Source organism: Taeniopygia guttata, chromosome 1 (genome assembly GCF_048771995.1).
Source record: "Taeniopygia guttata chromosome 1, bTaeGut7.mat, whole genome shotgun sequence".
Lineage (NCBI taxonomy): Eukaryota > Metazoa > Chordata > Aves > Passeriformes > Estrildidae > Taeniopygia > Taeniopygia guttata.
Genome location: NC_133024.1, coordinates 32504773 through 32519101, shown reverse-complemented (window position 1 = coordinate 32519101; position 14329 = coordinate 32504773). Strand labels below are relative to the sequence as shown.

Sequence of the window (14329 nt, the reverse complement as noted above, 5' to 3'; positions counted from 1 at the left end):
AAAAAAGCAGTTTGTGTGAATTACTATATCAAGTCAGTCACCCTCAGCATGTGATTGTCCCATATGTAGGTGTCTGTAATGCTGATGCTTAAAATTAGACAAGATAAATCCCAGCCTGGCTTTCTGTGTTAGGGAAAAGATTTACAAAATGAAATGGAAGCAGCTTACACCAGAATACAGAAATGAGAATGCTCCAAACAAGAGACTTATCTGGTTATTTACATATACTCATTTTGAGCTTCCTACCTCTGGCTTTCCTTTTTATACATATTCTAAGCAATAATTATATTCTAACCTGCAATAATAATGATAACAGTTTAACTTCCTTTGTGTCTTCAATATAATTTTAATCTCCTTTAATAAGATTGAAATCTGTTCACTTTCTGCTCCTAAGACAGCACCAAGATGTTGTTTATTTTTATATTTAAAGGGATATTTACTGACCTATAAAGTATAAAAAGAAAATGCTGATATAATCTTTAAATTATTATTATATAATCCCAAAATCTTTTAGGTTTATAAAGCCCTTTAGGATCATTGAGTCCAACTGTTAACCCAGCATTGCCAAGCCTGCTATTAAACCATGTCTTAAACATAAAAATGTCTTTCAAGTACCTCCAGGGATGTGGTTCCATCACTGCCTTGGCAGCCTGTTCCAGTACTTTACAGCGCTTTCAGTGAAGTTTTCCTGATTTCTAGTCTAAACTCCCCTGACACAGCTCAGAGCCTCTGCTGCTCCTCATGACATTTGTGCTCCAGACCCTTCACCAGCTCCATGGCCCTTCTCTGGACAGACTCCAGCCCACTCAAGAGGGTCCCAGAACTGGACACAGGATTTGAAGCGTGGCCGCACCGGTGCCCAGTACAGGGGAAAATCCCTGCCCTGGTCCTGCTGGCCATACCATTGCTGATAAAGGCCAGGATGCCTTTGGCCTTCCTGAAACTTGGGCACACACCGGCTCATGCTGCTGTTGTTAGCCAAAACCCCCAGGTCCTTTTCTGCTGGGCCACTTTCCAACTACTCTGACCCAGCCTGTTGCCCTGCATGGGGCTGCTGTGACCCAAAAGCTGGACCCAACACTTGCACTGTTCACCCTCATTGGTCGCAACTGACCTCAGCCTTCAGCCATGCCGCCATCACAACAATAAAAAGTTTACCTCTCTGCCTGTTTCTAGTACAATTTTCTTTCTTTTGGTTCAGGTAACTCTCTTCCTTTCAATACTAAAACAAGTTTCTTCTGCACTTTAATAGACAAATTTGGGAATAAATAGAAATGCTTTATTCATGTATCTTTTTGAGGAAGTCCCCAGTTAACATACAAAAGCAGATAGGGTTCGAATTTTCAGAGAGACTATCTTACACTATTTCTGACTGAACATTCTGTAATGCATTAATATCTACTTTGTCAGGTATCAGACGCTGTGCAGATTGACTAACCATTTTTGTGAGGCAAAAGTTACAGACAAAACGAATATATTTCACTGCATCATACCTGGTGAAAGTTAAAATGAGCTTTCAGCTAGAAAAAACCCCAAACTTTAGGCTTTAAATGCACCTGAAAACTTCTAAATCTTTGTATAGGATTATTTAGCTGTATTAAAAGTTACTGTTTTATTCTAAACTCTGTTCTTATTTGATTGGCTATTTTGATGCCACATGTATTAATGTGTTCAGTTTCATTTCATTTGCTTTCAGTAAGACCCTTACAGGTTCTCTTTGATTTTGTTGTCTTCTTAAGGTCTTAGTGTATGGTTTGCATGTCAACTACTAGGTCATGCAGACAGCATGCTTAGCTTCCAGAGAGACTTGTGATGATATTTTAGTAAGTAGGACAGTTTATATGAGTTGACTTTAGATTTTATGTTTCTTCTTGTTTTATGACAGCTAAGCAGATGATTCATGTCCCAAAAGTGATTATGCCTTCCATTAACTCCAAAGTGATCTAAAGTTTTAGGTGCCTCAAATATGAATATCTAGTGTGGGATTAAGCTCCAGATACTAAATTAGATGTCTCCAGATAAGCTAAATATCAGCTCCAAAAAGAAAAGTGACCAATTGTATTGCCTTAAGGTGTTCGTAAAATCCATATGGAGCTGTCAGAATTGACCAAGAGGCAAAGAGAGATTTAGACTTCGCAGAGTGAAAGCTGATTGCTGGATGGAACCATCTAAGGACAACCCTATTGGCATCAGATATTAATTTTGTCATGAAATATAGTCAGTGCCATCAAGAGGATAATTCAAGTCAGTTTACAGAAGATATTTTTGGTGAGAATCCCATAATAAATATATGTGCCTAATACCTTCTAGATTCATAATGATATGTTCTTGTCATTCCTGTGCCAGCTCCTTCTGGATGCCTAATTTCCTAGGGCATTATAAACCCACTTATGTGTGTGTAACTAAGTCCCTTGCTGGACTATCACTAGATAAAATCAAACCCCTAAAAGTAGGTGAATTATTCTTACTTTCTAATCTCTTTTTTTCTCATTCCACTCTTAAAATGATATCAAGAGCAATGACATTAGGATGGTTTCTTAAATATGTTAAAATGTTGTTATAACTTCATTAAAATAATTTCATTAAATCTGTGCATGAAAGCAGTTTGTGCTGGCTGAGGAACCAATCCAGCAGTTGTAAAGTGCTTTGAAACCATTCAGTAATGAGCACTATAAAACTGCACAGTAATATCTTCTAATAGATTTTCCTTAATTACCCACTAAAACTCTAGAGTTAGATTTTTCCCCGCCCCCCCCCAAAAAAAAAAAAAAATCATGCAAAATGAAACGTTTTAACTGATTTTGCCATTTAAACAGAAAATATGCTCGGTTCTCTCAGACAAGAGAGAGCTCCTAAGCCACTGAATTTGCTCTGTCCCTGCATTCCAGCAGTAATCAGTATAGCAGTTATCATGTGATGGAATCTGAAGAAATTCCTGAGACAGTAAATCATAAGAGAGCAGCATGTTAAGCTTACAGTTAGTGGATGGACATGATGACATTTATCTAGATGCAGGGAGAGATACATTAAGGGTAAGCCACATGAGATGTTTAAAGACTTCGCAGGGCTATATTACACATGCACGGGAAAAAAAAAAAAAAAGAAATTCCAGAGCACTAAAAAGAAAGTCACATTTAAATTTGCCATTTAGCTGTCAAAATATGTCCCACTGATTTTGCTGCCAGTCCACAGAATGCATATTTCATCCATATCATGCATGAAAAGCAAAACACTTTGAAATATATCACCGACCTACAGCACAGGCATATTTCCTCTGAAAGCAGATGAGTGCCATTTAACCAGAGCTCAGTTAATGACTCTGTCATTGTGCAAATCAATGAAGCCTCTACAATGGTTCATTTTATTTATTTTCCCTTTTGAACATGAGCAAGTATAATTGTATTCTTTAATTAAACCAATTTTAATTATATTTTCCACACTTAAATATTACATATTTGTACAATGATATACAGACCTAGACACACAAATAATAGTAGAACAAACATTGTGTTAATTCCTCTGCTCCTTTTAGCTATCTTCCAAGAAAAGCCATTTTATTTGCTTGAGCTGCTGAAGGTCCTTCCAGTCAGCAGTGAGCATTCATTTCAATAGAAAAACAACTGATGGTAATAATAACCCAAAGAAAAATTATACTTGCCAAGAGGAGATTTATGTCTGTATGAAGGAGTAAGGCATTATAGTTATAATACTGCCTATATAATGAATCCCAGGCACTTGGCCTAAGATTGTATGAAACCCCAAACAGCTGAAACAGCACAGCAAGGTCTTAATTCTAAAGTACCTTCTTAACAGCATATTGGGACATAGAGAACAGCCTTGGGAACATCTTCACCAAATGTCATGCAGCATCATATATATTTTTCTTCTTTGCTTCCACTTACAAACATGTTTTATATCTTTAAGCAAACTGTGCTTTCCTTGATGGAAGTAACATTTTTTAAAAATGTATTCTTTCAAAATCTTGCCCTGCCCTGCTGATGTTAATTCTTAGAACAATATAATCACAGTAAAGACATTTTCTAGTCTCTTGTTCATTATTAGCATTTGAGAGTATGTATAGTATTTTTTTTCTCTGGTTTGGCTGAGTTTTTTCATAAATGAAGATATGGTAAATCTGTTGGAAGTCTGGATTAATTGACAGCCTGTATCCTATGAATAACTATTACATTGATTTTCAAAGGAAAGAAAATACATGATGTTAATGGCATAGTGTTAAATTATTACATTTTATATAATTAATTTAGACAGCTTGTTCTTAAACTTCTCACTATCTTTATGCCCTCCAAAGTGGTATACTCCTTAGCTGTGAACAACAGTGGGCTTCAGGTTGTGTTTCAAAGTCACTTACCATTATTGACTTTGCTTCTCTTTTTATAGAAAATGTTTTCACTTTAACCTTCATAAATATAATGTGAATATTGAAAGTAAGCCTGTCATGTAAAATTTTTAAAAAACCCAAAATGCTGAGAAAGCCCACCCCCAAAAAAGTCCTAAAACAAATAAACCACCACTAGTTCATTTTTTCACTGTATTATAGCTGTTGTTATGTTACCTGTGTTACTGGATTTATCAGATATTAAATCTTACGTATATCTGATATTCACTGATCTAGAGAGATGGTAGTCCTGTTCTATATGGGCCACTGCTGCCTGACAGACCTCACGCAGAAGCTACAAAGTGCATGGTGTTTTTCCAAACTTGAAAGATTTGTAAAAATACAATTTAGAAAAGCCATGAGATACAAACCAGGTGCCAAAATCATCAGAGGAAACAATAAGACTCGTACATATATTAATTACTTGAGCTTTTCACTTTCAAACATACTGGGTTTTTTTTTTTTCCTTTCTTTTAAACATATTTCTTTCAGTCATATTTAGGAGTTTCTTCCTTAATTTCATTTGTTTTGCATCCAATTTTTTAGGTGTTTTTCAAATTAAGAGATTAAGATACCCTGTGTGCTAACTGTTTAATACATACTGAACATTTTAATTGCTTTGAAATAGAGGGAAAGTTCTTCATTATCATTTTTGTAATTATAATAATTGCAATTTAATAATTGTAATACCTTGGTTTGAATTTTGACTTGAGTTTAAGAACTCCAGTAACAATTTAAATTAATCAAGCCTTTTCAATAATATATTCATTCCAATTGTTATTTTCTGTTACAAAAGTATATTTGGAAAAAACTGTATGATACAAATATAAGCAACTCTAATGAAAATATGTAATAAAACCTGAATTTTACAGTGACTGAATGAATAGAGAATGATTTATATATTCATGCTGAGCATGACTTGAATTTTTCACTTACAACAACTATGATTCCTCTGTCTAACAGTGTATCTCCTCTGGCCTGACATCTCCCTAGACCACAAATCGCTTGAGTTTATAGAAGCATTCTGGGGAAGGATTGCTACAAAATTACACTATTTTTCCAGTTCTTCACCACATCTTCACTTTCCATTATAATTTGAAACAGAATGCAGGCCTAGGCAGAATTTCGACCTTACCAAGAAAGGCCATTTATGGGAAATCAAAAGACTATCTCATATCCCTGAAGTGAAATTCATTTTCAAATTATTTTAAGTATATTATTAACTGAGAGCATTGTGGCACTATCTGTCCTGCAGTTTTCTACATCTCACATTAACAAAATATGACCTCTTCTGACAGCATTGTCAAGTGTTCATCTATTCACTCCTGGGAAAGAATATTACTACCTAGAGTTACATCCTCAATCTGTGCAAATTGTCATGGCTCATGAAATTAGTGCAACTATAGCAATTTATACCTGCTGAGCATCTGGTCCCTGGAGAGCACTGGGGAGAAAAAATAAAAAAAGTTAAAAATCTTCATTGATGTCTCACATCTAATTTAGATTCTCATTTAGACCTTCTTGGCCAACTTCTCTTCCAGTGCTAGTTCCCTGAAATTAATGGAGTTATGCCAGCAGGGAGTTTGACTTGCTATTTTTGGACCAGAAATTTTTATTTTCCAAGAGAACAGAACATACTCCTCACCACTGAAGAAGCACTGGGAGGCTTTTGATTTTACAGCAAATTTCAGGCAGAACAAAATAAACTGGTGATAAAGGCAAGACTGGTTATTGTTCAAACTTAATTATAGGGCAGACCAGTTGCTCAGCTTTCCTGTTTCATTATGAAAGTGACATGTTTCAGACAGGGAAAACTTCCAAGCTGGCTCCTTCAACAAGCAGGAGATTTTACCAAGGGTTTAGTTCTAATTCTGAGAATAGAACAAATTAAAGGATGTCAAAAGCCAGCTACCTCTGGCATTCTTCACACATGCTAGAGACTGCTACTCTCCTGTGATATTTATCAGGGTTTCCATTGAGATACAAGCATTTATTTAATTCGCAGAACAGAAGTTCTCTAAAGATAGTGTTGAGTGCATGAAACAAGCCTGGTAAAACAAAGCCAGACATCAGCACTGGTCATCAAAGGACAAGACATATCAGGTGCCAGTGAGACAAGTTATTTATATAACTTGAAGTTTCTTCGGAGCTCACAGCAAGATGTCAGAGAGCCCTTACATGAGTAAAATGCCGTTTACATGTAGTTTTAAGACTTAAATAAAGGCAGAAGACCTTTGTAGTCACAGATCTAACTGCAAGTTATTTGTGCTTCTGGCTTCAAATGAATTTTATTAATCATAACTTATGGTGATGTTGCAGCATTTCCTCATGATTTCTTAATACAGCTATCACCTTCTGCTGAACATTAACATCTAGTTAAAATCTTGTGAATGCATGCTAGATCCACAATACCTCTTTTTACCAGCTGTGTAGCTGTGATAGAGGGATTTTAGTGTTTTATTTAGGCAGGCCATGACAAGGTCTGAACTGTTGTGATATACTGAGTTCTTTTACATTTCCAATGAAAAATGAATTTTAGGCAATTGCCAATGTGTGTGTGTGAAAAATATTTCCACCTTTCACAGGAATAATATGAAAATAATTTTCTTTTAAAAATTTTTAAAGAACGGGAAGAATGTCTTCCTTCCTCTTCTTTTCCTCACTCTCTGCTATGGAAAAGTTCCATTAACCTAGATGTCGAGATTAAAAGGCAAAACCACTGCAGTTGAGTGAAAAATGACTGCAAGGCTGAAACTTGTTTATTTTGCAAAAAAATATCCTGCTGTTAGCTTCCTTTGTACAATTTTAAAAGAAATAATTAATTCGGAGACACAGCTTGTTGTGGCTCAGCTCACCAGTCAGCTGGTTCTGATACTTTTGAGTCTTTGCTCTGTTGTTGATAAATAACATTAATCACTTTTGAATTGTCAAATAATTTCAAGACTGAGGAAATCTTGAAACATTATTTCTTTCAGACCATCTATTTCTCTCCATGTGATTTTCCAATACATCCGGGTTTCAAGAGCTTTTTACACTCTTCACACCTATTTCAGTATCATATCTCAAATGTGAGAGAGAGCTGCCAGATCCTCCTGAGGAGCCCCTGAGAGGCTCATCAGGACACTGATGAGGGTTCCCTGGCCTTTGTCTGTCCCCTGAGTGTTTCTTTCAGTAGTACTGGAGGGAAAAAATATTAATATAATGAAAGATATTGAAAGGTTGATAAGGAATTCTTCATATTCACCATTTAAATTAGAATGTTATTAAAATTTAAGAAGAATAAATCAAATGAAGTTACTTGCTGGATGCTGCATAATTAAATTATGCAGCTGGGTAGATAAGTTCCATCAGAGACTATTAAATTTGATGATCTAAGTGCAAACTTTGTCACAGAAACTCACAAACTGCTGCAGGATGGAGAAATATTCTGAAAAAATAATCCATCTGTCAATGTTTTTCTTATCTTTTTATGGGAATATTACAACTCACTGCTGTTGATCATCTGATTTATTATATTTTTAGCTAAAAAGATCATAATGTAATCTGAGTCAAACACTACAAACATACATTTTAAGAACTGAGTGTTCCCCTTATTTCAAGAGGAAAACAAAAAAAAATTAATTCATATTGAATATTGTTACATTGCAAAAATATCAGTAAGGATGGAAAAGATATTAAAAAAATTACTTTTAGTGATTCATGATTAAATCTTAATATGAATTTGGACATCAGATGCACAAGCCTGTCTTCTGTTTATCAGGATTTCTAACTTATTCCCAAATATTAAATATTTTAAAAAATTATTTAATGCCAAGCTCTTTTCCTAAATATGTTTCTAATTGTTGAAAATTGCATTGCTTCATCATAATAAAGTATTACTACATATCTTTGCGGTATTTCTTTTATGTCAAACCCTTTACTGGTTTAATAGAATATTACTTACAAGAAGAATAAAATGGTAATTATATGTCTTTAGTTTAACCTGCAAGCCTACAGAGGAGGACCAGAAAAACACAAATTCTTGACACAGAGAAGTGGAGACAATCTATTTAAAGAAATTTAATGAACACTGGATGCATCACAAACTCTTGTAAGGAGGTCAATTATTGCAACACTGAAAATATATTGCAAAACTTTAACTCAGGCTAAAAGTGTAAGAACAGTTTGGATGAAGGAAATGATAAATTATGTACATCCTGAGCACAGCAAACAGGGGAAAATCCAATCTAATTTCCCAATATTCCTTGCAAACTGTGGTAATTTAATGCAGTTGATTTTGGTAAGAAATATGCATATATATATATATATATATATATATATATATGCGTGTCTCTGTGTGTGTGTGTGTGTGTGTGTGTGTGTTTGTGTTCTGAGTTAACACACTATATTAAAAATATTTGTTCATAATACTTCAGTTCTTAATGATAGCATAAAAAGAGAACAGAAGAAAAAGTAGAAGTAGAAAATGAGAGGTAAAAAAATCTTTTAATTTCTCAATGACACATAATATTTAGCCATTATAAACAAAAATCCAAGCTGAAGAAATTATTATCATAATTTGCTTGCTTATGTAAAATATATACTTGTTTGCTTTTTTAGAGAAGACTGACACAATAACAATAGATAATATTTGGTCTGGTATTTTAATAATCATATTTAGCTTAAACTAGTTTTTTTCCCCATCACAGGAGTAAGTAGGATTTTGTTCAGTGGTGTTTTTGCATGGGAGTTGCATTTAATTATTGAGTTGCTTTTGTAAACTAAGCAAATAAAATATTGTGAAATACTGTTTGAGAGGGAGGGTTATAGAATTTCTGACCCTCCATGTCACATCCATTTTGTTTATTCAGTGTGTACTAATAAGCAAGAAATATGCTTTGACTGGAATAGTGGACAACTAATATGTTGTCTCTTATCTATGTTCACAAGCTAACTAATTCCCTGGTAATGCCCCAGTTTTAAGGAGACTAGCAATTATCTTTGACCCTGAAAGTCTGACCTACTCTAGTGCAACACAGTGAATCCTGTCTTAAGCCATTACCCAAGAGACCAGTAAAAATTGGTCATCTACCACAAATGACCTTTAGCTAAATCCATAGAAGACTGCAGTGGAAATTCTGGGAACTTTATTAAAGTAATTGTTTAAGGTAGGATTATCTTCCAGAGGCATGATAGGATATGAATAAGGTATATCTACTTTTGTTTAAAATAAAATACTACCATCAATGTATTTTTTAATTGATGTTTATTGTGAATGCTAAGTTCTTTTAACAGTGCACAGCCAGGCAGCTGGCAGAGACCCACAGGTTAACTTAAAAATCACATTTTCACTGTTCTGATATTATTGATGATGCTGTCAATGCTTTAGGTAGGTTAAAAAGAGGAATTGCAACCTGTTCCTGGGCCAGTCTCACAGCAGTCTTGTCACCTCTGGCAAGAAGAAGATCAGTTATTAAGGTCATTTAGGCTTCATTTACACTGTGGCAAAAAAAAACCCCAAAAAAAACCCCAAAAAACAAATTAAAGAAAAAAACCCAGAACTACCTATGACTTATAAACCTTCTTATTTTTGTCAGAACCAAAAAAAGGACATGATCCAAAACTGAAAACTTGAGAATACCTCTAGTGATTAAAATTAATGCAAGAACACTATAGTTTTTAAGAAATCACATAATTGTTACATGAAACTCTTACTCTCATGAGTGCAGAAACCGAACTACAAATGCCAATTATTCCTGACCTTTGAGTGATAGGTGTGGGATTTTCAGAAACAAACCTGAGAACTATACCATGAACCTATGGATGTGAGACCCAGTTGGACTTTTATCATTCATTCCATTGTATTTTTTTGGTCACAAAGGAATATGTTGCACTAGATTTTGGCCTGGAAGAAATAGACTTTTCATTGGAAAGTGTTAAATGTTATGGGAGAGGAAGGATAGCAATAGGAAAAAAAAAAAAAATCAGGGCAGCAGAGGAAACCAGCAAAAGAGACTAGGAGAATAGAAGAAAACGGAAAATGAGGAGGAAATTATGACAGATCTGCTCATTCAAGTTCAAAGGTATGAGTTCAGAGATGTGTAGAATTTGACTGTTATGAAGTAAAGAAATGGAAAGGCAGAGAAGAAAACTGACTCAATAAATCATCAAAGTACTGATACCCTGGTTGATGACAGCGACTCTAAAATTAATATTAAAAAATCAAATGAGCAGTTAGTTCATCTCCTAAGAAGGAAAGTGGCTCCTGGAGTGAGAGGGCAAAGATATTATCAAGAGAGTTTGCCAGAGGTGAGATGGGAAGGTCTTTTCACATGTCTGCACCAAGGTATACAAAGGCAGCAATGGAAAAGAGATTCTGCTATTGATGAATTCTTTCAACATTAGAAGGAGAGATACTGGGGAGATGAATTGTTTCTTGGCATTGTAGTCCTGTCGGCACAAGCTTTCTGAAAACATGCTGGTTTTAGACTTGCAGGCAATGCCTTTAACCTGTGGATTTCTCCAGAGGTGATCTCAAAATTGGAAGATGAAATAAAATATGTTTTATCATCAGTTGTTTTTGTCAGTCTTTTGGATTCAGTTATTTACTTCATCATTTTTTTATATAGGAAAAGAAAATACCTGTAAAATTCCAAGACAAATAAAAAAAATATTGCTAAAAACTAAGTGTAGCTCCTAAATACAATCCATGAACTACTTTGCTGCCTCACATTGAAATTTCAAACTCTTAATGTCAGGGGAATTAATGGCTAAAGATATCATAAGGCGTAAGTTGAATACATTATAGATGTAAGAGGATTATTCTGATCAACCAGATGGAAATGCATATTTCATCACACTACTACAGCTTTAACTCTGGCCCAAAATAAACAATGTTTTTTCATCAGTGATTTCAGTATGTAAACAGAACATAGCATACAGCCCTGCTGAAAAAGAAACAATTTTGGCTGAGATTTTTTAAAAGAAGTTAGTGGAGCTGAACCACTGTGTGACTCCCTGAGCTTTGTAAATTCCTTCCTAAGACCCTAATCTTTGTACACATCTAAAATGTCTAAGAGGCAGCTCTGAAATGTATAAGTTCATAACTCTTCTTTTCCTTTAAAATCTCTAGGCACTCTTCAGCTGAGCCTGACAGTTTGTACAAACTGATATAGCATTACACTTTTGCTTTCACCTGTTGAGGTAGACCTAACGTTTGAATACGTAAAGCATAAAAAAGTTCCCTGAATGAGGACTGAGGTGCTCTTTCTGGTTGCTCAAGGTAGTCCTAATTAAATTATATTAATTATGCCTGATTCTCTACTGTTATTCTCTTTTCTAAATGGTAATTTACTTTATCTCTAGTAAAATGATAGAGCATAAAAATATAAAGGAAAATACATTTTAAAGAAAAGTTAGAACAGCTTCAAAAACTACTTAGTTAATATATGGTCTTACAAAAATACATGTTGTTAAGGCTTGGAGAGTCATTTCACAATGGATAAAATAAACTTTGTACCACATTTTATTAATTAAATTATTAATTAATTAATAATTTATTAATTATTAAGTCCATATAGCTATCATCAGGCTCATAAGAAAATTGATAGAAACTTGTTTGGACTTTTTTTTCCTCAATGCCACTGTCTTCTGCTTATTCCTATCTGTTTAACCAATCCAAGACCCATGAGTCATTGGGATGAATATTATGATTTTCATAAATAATTTTTATTAAAAAAAAAAAGAAAAAAGTGAAGAATCAACCTGTATTGAAGACCTTCTCACATCTATCTTTTCATCAATTGGAATTTGTTTACTGTCTTTTCCGTTGTCAGTAAAAAGAGCCTCACTTGCACTGCGCACATTTAGCTACTCTGAAGTTACTTTAAATGCCAACATCTCAGAGCTGTTCTCTTATTTCCAGACTTATTCACAAAGGCTTGCAAGAGAATTCAGAAACAGGAATGGACTATCTTCTTCCTAATTTAATGAAGTGGCATCATTCAACTGTTCTGGTTGAAAGTCAGGCCATCTAAACTGATGTATAAAGTTATAAACTGGAGTATAAAGTTAATCATCTGACATGGGGCTGTTGAACAGATTTGGGGAAATCTCTGCTTGCATTCAGTAACAGCTTTTTAATTATCCAACTGTAGCAAAGTCACTGCACTGTTGACGCTACTGCTTCCTGGTTCCTGTGGGGTTTTGAAACTCTTCCTAGAGCAAATAAGAGAGGAAACTGTGTTGAAGTTACTCTTCTGTCTCTTCTAGAAAAAAACATGCTTGCAATTTACTATGATGAAGGAATAATATTCTGTACATGGTGATCTAATTAACAACCTAGAAAAATTCTTTGCCAAGACTTCATAAACATGTGGGTGAGGATAAGAATGAGAGGGGGAAGACAAAAGTTAGTTCTTGTATTAACATTCAGAAAGGTAGCAATTTTTTGCAGCACTAAAGTAATTATTATATGTGATGTTAAAGACAGTGGATGGTATTAATAAGCTATATTTTAATATACAGTAATAATGACTTAAGTTCTTGCAGCCAGCTGAACCGATGACTATATACAAACTCACTTTTCTTAGGAAAACTACCATCATTGTGGATGAGATAAATGGTTTGTCTAATACAGTAACATTCCTATTGTCATGACCACTGGCAGCTAAGTTCAGAGGCAAGTACCAAAACACCACAGCAGACAGCTTCAGATTTCTAGGTCAGGACATATATCAAGGAGATTCACCGCTATCTTGAAGATAAGGCTAGCTGTCCTTCAATCTTTGTGCACTTTTGGGGTGCAAATGCACTTTTTTTCTCCTTTTTCAGAATTAGACAACCCCAAGAGACACTTCATAGCAGGTAGTGTTACAGTCTGTTTCATTAGAAACACGTTAACTGGTTGCTGACACTGCGGGTCAGTTATGTTCCCAGCCAGTAGTCAAGAGTTATACCATGACTTTCTATGCATTAACTTTTCAAGTGGAGCTGGTAGTCATGAAAATCCATGTAATTTGTTTTGCTGTCAATCATAGGTGCCCTTGTGGTATAAGACACTCAGCTGTGCTGTGCCACGTGCAGCACAGACAAGGGACTGTCCTTAAACACCAGCCCAAACATTTTAGAATTTTTCCTCCCTGCTGAAACACAAACACTGCAGGTTTCCATCAGGTGAGAGAAATAAAAAACCGTCTACTTCTTAGGAAGTCTTCAACTTCAGAAAAAAATTCAGCCCCTGTGCAGACCAAATTATTTTAATCCTACAGATTCCCATTGGTATAAGCACTCATCCCTCCACAAAACAAATCTCTAGCTAGTTTTCTCCATCTTTTACATTACCTTTGTTTTCAAGACTTCATTTGTTGCCATTTTCTGTATTTACTCCCAGCCATGCTAAAATGTTTCCGTGCTATGAGATTGAGAACAGGGAGCCAGAGGAGTGTTTGGAGATCCTTTCCCTCACTCTACAAGACTGAGAAACTCTTCTACCAGAAATGGAACAATGGGGATTTTTAAGCTATTTTCCCCATTTATTTGTATCAACTTTCTGTTTCACAGACATCCTTTACAGGGAAGGGAAGAGGAGTGAAGTGTAAGGAGGCGGAGAAACTGGGAGATTTTTGATGATGAGCTGGGATGAGACAGGAAAGAGGGGTGGTTATTATGAGATGAATCATACCCCAAGGGCTTCAGAAGGCTTCATGTATGTTTCTAATACTCCTGGGCTGTAATTATCTCAGGATAGGTAAAAGAGGTATTTTTAGAAATGTCAATTTTCTTGATTTATTGGAATTTAAGAGCTCAGGCAGAAGACTCAGAAAATGGGAATTTGTGGCCCTGTAAAGGCTGAGACTCCAGCCATTTTGCAGTAATAACCTAAGGGAAAGAAAGCTCTTGATTCCCCCATCCCAGGAAGGCCAGCGGACCTTTTGAGACATTGATTTATGCCTA

The 14329-nt window shown here is 35.1% G+C and overlaps 1 protein-coding gene across 38 annotated transcripts in view; it reads left to right on the top strand.

The window, feature by feature from the left end:
• Positions 1-14329, top strand: part of TENM4 (teneurin transmembrane protein 4) — a 1535912-nt gene that overhangs the window by 402820 nt on the left and 1118763 nt on the right. For 3 of the 38 annotated variants that reach the window (XM_072937032.1, XM_072936981.1, XM_072936982.1), the window contains exon 1: positions 1-14329. This exon is cut by the window's left edge. The exons of the other annotated variants lie outside the window; for them this stretch is intronic. The gene's annotated coding sequence lies outside the window, so the exon portion shown is untranslated. 38 annotated transcript variants of the gene reach the window in all.